This window comes from Mus musculus, chromosome 18 (assembly GCF_000001635.26).
Source record: "Mus musculus strain C57BL/6J chromosome 18, GRCm38.p6 C57BL/6J".
NCBI classification, from domain to species: domain Eukaryota; kingdom Metazoa; phylum Chordata; class Mammalia; order Rodentia; family Muridae; genus Mus; species Mus musculus.
In genome coordinates, this window is record NC_000084.6 from 4,400,811 (window position 1) to 4,409,476 (window position 8,666).

Sequence of the window (8,666 nt, forward strand, 5' to 3'; positions counted from 1 at the left end):
GCCAGTATCACTGAAATGTAGGACCTTCTTAATCATTGATCACCCCTGAGGAACAGGCCCTAAGGTTGACTAATACCAACCAGTCTTCTGGTATTAGTGGCTCCCCGAGTGCCTTTACTTGGGTAGGACCCATTTGCTTATGAACTTTATTTTCAAATATTGCCCTGGCTCCATTCACCTTTTTTCTAAGCATCCAGCTACATCTGTTAAACCTTTTTGTTTGCTTCCCTTCTAAGTCTCTCCTTTTATCTCTGTTTACTTCTGACCTATATTACAATATATCATTTTTTATATCTAACTTAAAATCTATTAAACTATATTTTAATTGAGGGTTTGTTTGTTTGTTTGTTTCCCTTGTTTGTTTCTCAGTTCTACACTTTTGCCAAAAACCTTCCAATTTGGTTGGAATTCTCAACTCAATACCTGGTCTCCTCTTCCTGTACACAGCAGCTTGGGGCCTGACCTGCGAGCCTGGTGACCTGTCCCTCCATGGCTCTGCTGTTCTTGTGGTACTGATTCCTGCTGACCAGGGCAGAAACCAGTGATATTGATTCCTGCTGAGCAGAGCAAAAACTAGTGGTCCTGGGGGATGGGGGGGGAGTGACATGATTTCATGCAAAAGGCTTTCTTTTGTGTCTAGAAGGTGGGTGAGAATCTTGGGTTCCCTTGTTACAGAAAGGGCAGATATTTTGAGGATAGATTCAGTATAGAGATTCGTGTTTACTCTGAGTTGTAGCACCGGCAGGAACGATCAAATCCCAGGCAGGTATGCTCAGCAAATGTCCACACTGCTTTCTGGCCCTCTCAGTTGTGAACTACTGCTTCAGTACATGTCTCCCACACCTGTCCCCTGAAAGGATTGGGCTTCCCTGCAGTTTACTTCTCATCAGACTTGAAGTGTTTCACCCCTTGAGCACTCTGATGTATTCAAGCTGCTGGCCTTTTTTCCCTCTACTTCTTTGTCATTTGTAGCAGTGGCTCTACCTATTTGCTCTGCTTTTACTAGAAACCCGTGAGGTCTGTTGACCCCAACTCCTGGCCCCTGTATAGGAGTGTGTATTGCTCAGGGACTTTCAGTCAGTGCTCTCTTACTAGCAGCTTGTTTGAATGGGATTCCGTGCAATCATCCAACTGGAGCCACACCCATCTATCACCATGAAAGCAGAGAGCATGCCCTCCTTTAGAAATCCAGCATTGCCAAACTTTGACATCTAGCCTGTGGTTTTTCTCAGAGGATTCTGTCCATGCGAATTCAAGGTTGAATGTGTCCCATGTATGAATGTGTACAAATGCCATGTATATGTACCATGTATGATAAATGTGTACAAATGAATGTGTACATTGAGACACTTAACCAAGAAGTAGATGTTTTCTTCCAAGTTTTCAAAATACTTGTCTTGGCAAAGATAAAGAATGAAGCATTTTAGGCCGAAAATCTTCTTTTAAAAATATTCTTATTTATAAAAGAAGTTAAGAGCTAGAGAGATGGCCATTAGGAACACTTTCTGCTCTGTGGGTTTGGTTCCCAGCACCCACATGGCCACTCACAATCATCTCTACTCCAGTCCTAGAGATCCAATGGCCTCTTCTGGCCTCTGTGGACATCGGACACATGCATGTGGTGCGCTTACATGCATGCAGGCAAACACACACAAAATGAAAAAGAAAGACATCTGTAAAAAGGGACTTTAGAAAATGTCTTTTCAAATTTTACCATAAGTTCTTGGGAATGTTTTTATTATTTGTTTTACTGGGGGAGGAGATGTGCTCTATGTGGCATGTAGAGGCCAAAGGAGGATGGTGAGTGTCTCCCACTACCTTCTACCTTACTTACTCACTGAATGTAAAGCTCATTTTGACATCTAGGGTCCATCTATCTCTGTTCCACACAATGTGGTTGCAAGGGTGCACAGCCATGGCAATGTTTATGTAGATGCGAGGATGCAGATTCAGGCCCTTTCACTTGCACAGCTTTCTTGCACTCTGAACCATCTTCATCCTATTATAATATCCTACAATGAAGATTTAAATGCATGTGTACACAGGTGAAATATAACTAACTCATGTTTCTTATTTTCAGTTGTATAAACAGTCAGCATTTGCTGTGGCAACAATAAAAATTGATGTCTTTATTTTAGTTTTCCATATATAATTATAATGTGTTACATATATTTTAGCACTGTTGGATTGCCAGAGACCAAGCAAGTCTACATATTTAATAAAACCATGTGAGAGCTGGAGTTATTTTGTTCTTATCTTCATAGCTTTGGAAAGCAGTGCTTCAAAGGCCGTGTGGCTGTAGGATGGAAGTCTCATTAGGAGATGTTGAGTGTAAAGGTTGCATTGTTTAAAGCCTTTTGAAGTCCCATTTCTAAGCCATATTAGCTGCATTTAGTCTTCTAGATGAAGAAAGATTTGACTATGATTAAGTAAGTGCAGTATCATCCTGGAATAAATTATATTCATAAATTAATAAAATATATGGATTCAAGAGGAAATACTTTCGGCCTTAAATGCAGTTACATATCTACAGTCTCTTTAAACCCTGTGCAGCTGACATCTGTTTTGCTTTTAAAATTAAAAGTTCAGATAGCACCAGAAGAGACAGAGGACATGTAGGTGGAGGTGTCTTTTCCTTAATTGGTTCTTGATTGTGTCAATAAAGACAGCAGAAGCCAGTCACTGGGTGAAAGAAAAGGGGTGGGATTTCCGAGTCCCAGGAAGAAGAGAAGGGGACAAGAATAGGTGAATTTCCATGATACTTTGGGGAGAGGAGCATGAATGGACACCATGTAAGGCCTCCGGGCAACTAGTACCAGTAGTGGCCTCTGCCACCTGCGAAATTCTGACATAGGATAGCTAATGAGTTTAAGGCTATAGATTCTGTGCCCAGCAGTTGTGTTATCTGGTTGGTTTTAAAATATTAAGGCTGTCTGGTGTTTTCCATTGCTGCATTTAAGTGGGCTGAAAGAGAAAGAGCACAGCCAGGACAGAATTTGTCAGGCTTTGGAACAGGAGGATGGAGTGAAGGACAAAGCTCCAGGGAAGAGGTAACCAGGTGGAGGGCAGGCTGGCGGAAGAGTGATCTTGAGCTCTGGCTTGGCAAAGCTAGCTGGGATGAAGAGATAACTAGGTGGAGCTTGGGCTGGTGAGAGTGTGGCCCCAGGCAAAGGAGCAAGAGTGATTTTAAAATTATATGCAACAAGGACATATTTTCTAAGACCATCAGAAGCATGTCTAGTCACACATGGAGGACCAACAGCTCCAGCCTTTCTATATAAGGTCAAATGTTCTAATCAGCAAGTGCGCTCAGCTTGGATTCCACGTTCCTCATAGCACCTCCTTGCTTCCTTTCTAAGGCTTAGCGACTTAGACAAAGGCCATGTGTGTGGTAGCCAATAAAACCTGCTGTCTTTTCCTCACCCTTTCACATTCACTGTCTGTGATTTTTATTGAGGTTTAGTCTTTTGTTATGTATTGTAATGCTGAATACTGGCTTTCAAGGCCTAGTTGCCCCCTCCCCCCTCCCAACCCCAGTGAGACAATCTGCATGCACACAGAGTAATGCTATGTGACCTTGCTCCTTAATTTAAAACTATTGGTTGAATAAAGATGCCAACAGCCTGTAGCTGGGCAGAAGAGAAACAGGCAGAGTTTGGGTTCCTGGGCTGGGGGTTGGAGGAAGAATACAAGGAAGAGAAGGAGGAAGGTGGAGAGAGGACAACACACCTTGAGGTAGGTGAGTTATGAAGTCATGGCATGAGGGCTGGCCAATTGGAGTTAAGAGCAGCCCAGATGGAACGTGGCAAGTTATAACTAGGAGGTTTTTTGGTTTTTTTTTTTTTTTTTTTTTGGTTTTTTTGGGGGGGGGGTGCGGGGATTGAGACAGGGTTTCTCTGTGTAGTCCTGGCTGGCCTCGAACTCAGAAATCCCCCTGCCTCTGCCTCCCAAGTGCTGGGATTAAAGGCGTGTGCCACCACGCCCAACCTAGGAGTTATTGATGGGGAAGTAGACTTTTAAGCAAGGAACGTAGATTCTAATAATAGGGTAGGTATCGGCCCAGATCTATTAAAGGCTTACTGTAAATATGAAAGTTGTGTGTCTTTTATCTGGGAACAGAATGATCAAAGGTGAGGTAGAAAACCCATATGAGAGTAGGTATCAACTACAACTGATTTCAATATTACTGAGGAAATGGTGGCAAGGAAAGTTTTCAAAGCTCAGAGATTTAGTCTTTAAGCCCTTGTGGGCCCAGGTTAGTTGTTTTTGTAGGTGGTCTTGTAGTTTCCTTGACCTCTCTGGCTCCTTAATTCTTCCTCCTCCTCTTCCACAGGATTCTCCAAGCTCGACCTAATGTTTCACTGTGAGTCTCTGCTTCTGTTTCCATCAATTGCTGGGTGAAGCCTCTCTGTTGACAGTTATGCTAGGCTCTTGTCTGCAAGTGTAGCAGAGTATAGTTAACAGATTCAGGGGTGGCTCCCTCTCATGGCATGAGTCTCAAGATGAACCAGCCAATAGTTGGCTGTTACCTCAGTTTCTGCCCCATGGTTATTCCCACACATCTTATAGGCAGCACGAGTGTAGGCAGAAAGTTTTGTGCCTGGATTAGTGGCCCAGTCCTTCCACTGGAAAATCTTGCCTGATCACAGGAGATGGTCAGTTCAGGCTCCATATCCCCCATTGCTAGGAGCCTTAGCTAGGGTCACCTTCATAGATTCCAGAGTTTCCATTGGCCTAGGTTTCTAGTTCATCCCAGAGATGTTTCCCCACCCCAGTTGTCTCTCCCAGTACTCTTTCCCTCCATCCTTACCCCACCTGATCCCTCCTGTTCTTATTTGAACCCCACCTTCTATCCACCCACAATGTAACTCTAAGCAAGTGAAAGATATATTCCTATTCCTCCATCATATATGAGGTTGGTGAAGATTTTTTTCCCATTCTGTAGGCTGCCATTTTGTCCTTTTGATGGTGCCCTTTGCCTTACAGCTTTTCAGTTTCATGAAGTCCCATTTATTAATTGTTGATCTTAGCGCCTGAGCTGTTGGTGTTCTGTTCAGGGACTTGTCTCTTGTGTCAGTGCACTCAAGGTTGTTTCCCCACATTATCTTCTATCAGGTTAAGCATGGCTGGTTTTTTATTGAGGTCTTTTATTCACTTGGACTTAATTTTTGTGCTGGGTGATTGTTGTGATTGCCCTGGTGCTGTTTGTATTTTGATGCTAATTCTGCTTCTCCAAGAGGGGCTGCCTGGGACAAGGAGTGAATCACTCCGGTGACTCCATGTGAACCTTCTCCCCATTTTCAACTGTTTGGAAAATCTTTTTCCAGCCCTCTAATCTTGAGTTAATGTCTATTTTTGATGTTGAGGTGTATTTTTCCCATCGATTCTGTTAGCCCGTGCCTTTTTATTGAGGTATTGAGTCCATTTATATTGAGAGATATTAATGACCAGTGATTGTTAATTATTGCTATTTTGTTGTTGTTATTGTTGTTGGTGGTGGTGGTGATGACGTGTGTGTGTGTGTGTGTGTGTGTGTGTGTGTGTGAATGTGTGCTCTTACCCGCTCTGTCTTAGTCAGGGTTTCTATTCCTGCACAAATATCATGACCAAGAAACAAGTTGGGGAGGAAAGGGTTTATTCGGCTTACACTTCCATACTGCTGTTCATCACCAAGGAAGCCAGGACTGGAACTCAAGCAGGTCAGGAAGCAGGAGCTGATGCAGAGGCCATGGAGGGATGTTCTTTACTGGCTTGCCTCACCTGGCTTGCTCAGCCTGCTCTCTTATAGAACCCAAGACTACCAGCCCAGAGATGGTCCCACCCACAAGGGGCCTTTCCCCCTTGATCACTAATTGAGAAAATGCCTTAGAGTTGGATCTCATGGAGGCATTTCCTCAACTGAAGCTCCTTTCTCTGTGATAACTCCAGCTGTGTCAAGTTGACACAAAACTAGCCAGTACATTACAAAAATATAAAAACAAAATACAAAAAACAGTATTTTGTTTTTGCTGGTGTGAAATTATTTCCTGTAATTTCTTGGGTTTAGTTAATAAACTCCTTGGGTTGGAGTTTTCCTTCTAGTTCTTCTGTAGGGCTGGATTTGTGTATAGACATTGTTCAAATTTGGTTTTGTCATGGAGTATTCTATTTTCTCCATTCACAGGGATTAAAAGCTTTGCTGGGTATAGTAGCCTGGGCTGATATCCATGGTTCCTCAGAGTCTAGAAAGTAGCCCAAGCCCTTCTGGCTTTTAGAGTCTTTGTTGAGAAGTCAACTATAATTCCAATAGGTCTGCCTTTATACGTTACATGGCCTTTTCCTCTTGCAGCTATTAGTATTCTTTCTTTGTTCTGTTCACTTAGTGTTTTGATCATCATGTGGTAGGGAGGAATTTTCTTTTCTGGTTCAATCTATTTGATGTTCCTTAAGCTTTTTATATGTTTGTATGCATCTCTTTCTGTAGGTTAGGAAAATTTGCTTCTATGATTTTGCTGAAAGTATTTTCTGAGCCTTTGATCTGGTAATTTTATCTTTTCTCTATTTCTATTATTTTGAGGGTTAGTTGTTGTTGTTGTTTTCTTTTTTCACAGCGTCCCAGATTTCCTCCATGTTTTGTGTCAGAAACTTGTTAGATTTAACATTTTCTTTAACTAATGTATCAATTTCTTCTACCATATCTTCTATGCCTGACAATCTCTTGTATTCTGTTGGTGCTCCTGTGTCTGTAGTTCCTGTTTGATTGCCTAGATTTTCTGTCTCCAGAATTTCCCCAGTTTGTGTTTTTTTATTGATTCTATTTCCATGGTTTTGAACAGTTTCATTCATTTTCTTCGCCTGTTTGGTTGTATTTTACTGTATTTCTTTAAGAGATTTATTCATTTCTTCTTTAAAGACGTCTATCATCTCTACAAGATTGGAGTCAAGTGTTTTGGTGCGTGTGCACATGCACATGCCTGTGCCTGCCTCAGCTGTCTTGGAATATCCAGGACTTGAAGTATTAGGATATCTGGGTTCTGGTGGTGCCATATTGCCCTGCTGTTTATTGTATTCTGGCCTCTAGTCAACTGGACTTGGGGTTATTATAGGTTTAGGTGCTAATTTCTTATTTTATCTTCGTTGGATGAGAGTTTTTTGGATGTTATTTCCCTTGCTTTACTCTTTTGCTCTGGTCTTCTTGCCTGAGTAGCCTGGGGTTCGAGTGACCAGTGAGTTTTCAGATCCAGGGTGTCTGCTGGGATTTTTGTGGCATCTGGGGCTTGGGGTGCCAAGGTTCCTCTGGGGTTCCTAAAACCAGTGTGGCCTTTTCGAAAGCAGGGGTCTTCTACTAAATTTGTGGGCAGTTTATGGTTGTGGTGTGTTTTAAGGGGTGTTGGCAGGCAAAGGGTAAGTTCTTACCTGGGGTTCCTGGGGCCTGTGTGGCTTCCAGAAAGCAGGCAGACTAGTGAGTCAAAAAATGGAGCTCTTGTAGATTTTTTTAAAATCATAATGTAAAACAAAATAGCTTTATACTGATTGTAATGAGTCAGGACATCTTTTGTCTTTTCTCCATGAATGGGGTTCACTGGGTATTTAAATGTCAGAAGTGATATAACTAGGTCATAAGATAGATCTGTTGTTAGGTGTTTGAAATATTTCCATATTGATTTACAATGTGACTAGACTTTTCCTGTTCCCATCAGCAGTATATAATTCCCTCTCTCCACATCCAGAGCAGTGTTTTTTGATGTATTCTTTCTTTCTTTCTTTTTCTTTTCTTTCGTTTTTTGTATTACCTTTTTCTCCTAACATAATATTTATATTTATGTTGATTACTTGGGAATTTCACATAAGGCACTCCTATCACCTCACTTCCTTTCAGGTCCACTCCTCTATGCATATGACTTCCTGTAGCAAATCAGCAGCAGCAGGAGGAGGATGAGACAGCAAGTCCAGTTTCTGTTGTCCATATACTCACTGGAACATGCTCAAACCCCAGTGGCCAGTCCCTTTGCTATTGTTTTCTGAATGATTGATATTCAGACTGCGATGAGCTTGAATCAATGTAGTTTCAGTTTGCATTGCTCTGATTGTAGTGGGGTGAAAGTTTTTCATACTTACTGTTTCTCCCTTTGAGAACTATTTCTTCATTTCATTAGTCCATTTATTTATTAAGTCACATGAGTTCTTAGTTCTTGGAGTTTCTTTTTGTATTACACATATTAATCTTCTGTCAGATAGATAGCAAAGATTTTCTCCTAGTTTGTAGAATACCCCATCTTTATTGTTTCCTTTGCAATGCCAAAACCATCTAATTCCATGAAGTTACAGTTTTCAGCTTTTAGTACTATTTCTGGAGGGACTAATCCTATTCAGAAAGTCTTTGTCTGCATCTCTACTTTGAAGTATCCCTCCCCTACCTTTTCCTCCAATAGCATCAGAGTTTCAGATCTTTGATCTTTAGAGTTGATTTTTATATAGTGTGAAAGAGGAAGGCCTGTTTTCATTCTTCTGCATACCATAATTTTTAAATTTTTAATAATATTGTTGGTACCTTCAACAGTACTGTGGCATTTTCTAGATGCCACAGAATTCTCCCACGTCACCTGCAAATAACGGTGCTGTTTCTTCAGCCTTTGGTTTCGTTGCTTTCCATTTCTCTCTGCTTAGAGTGGCCATGGCTTCCGGTA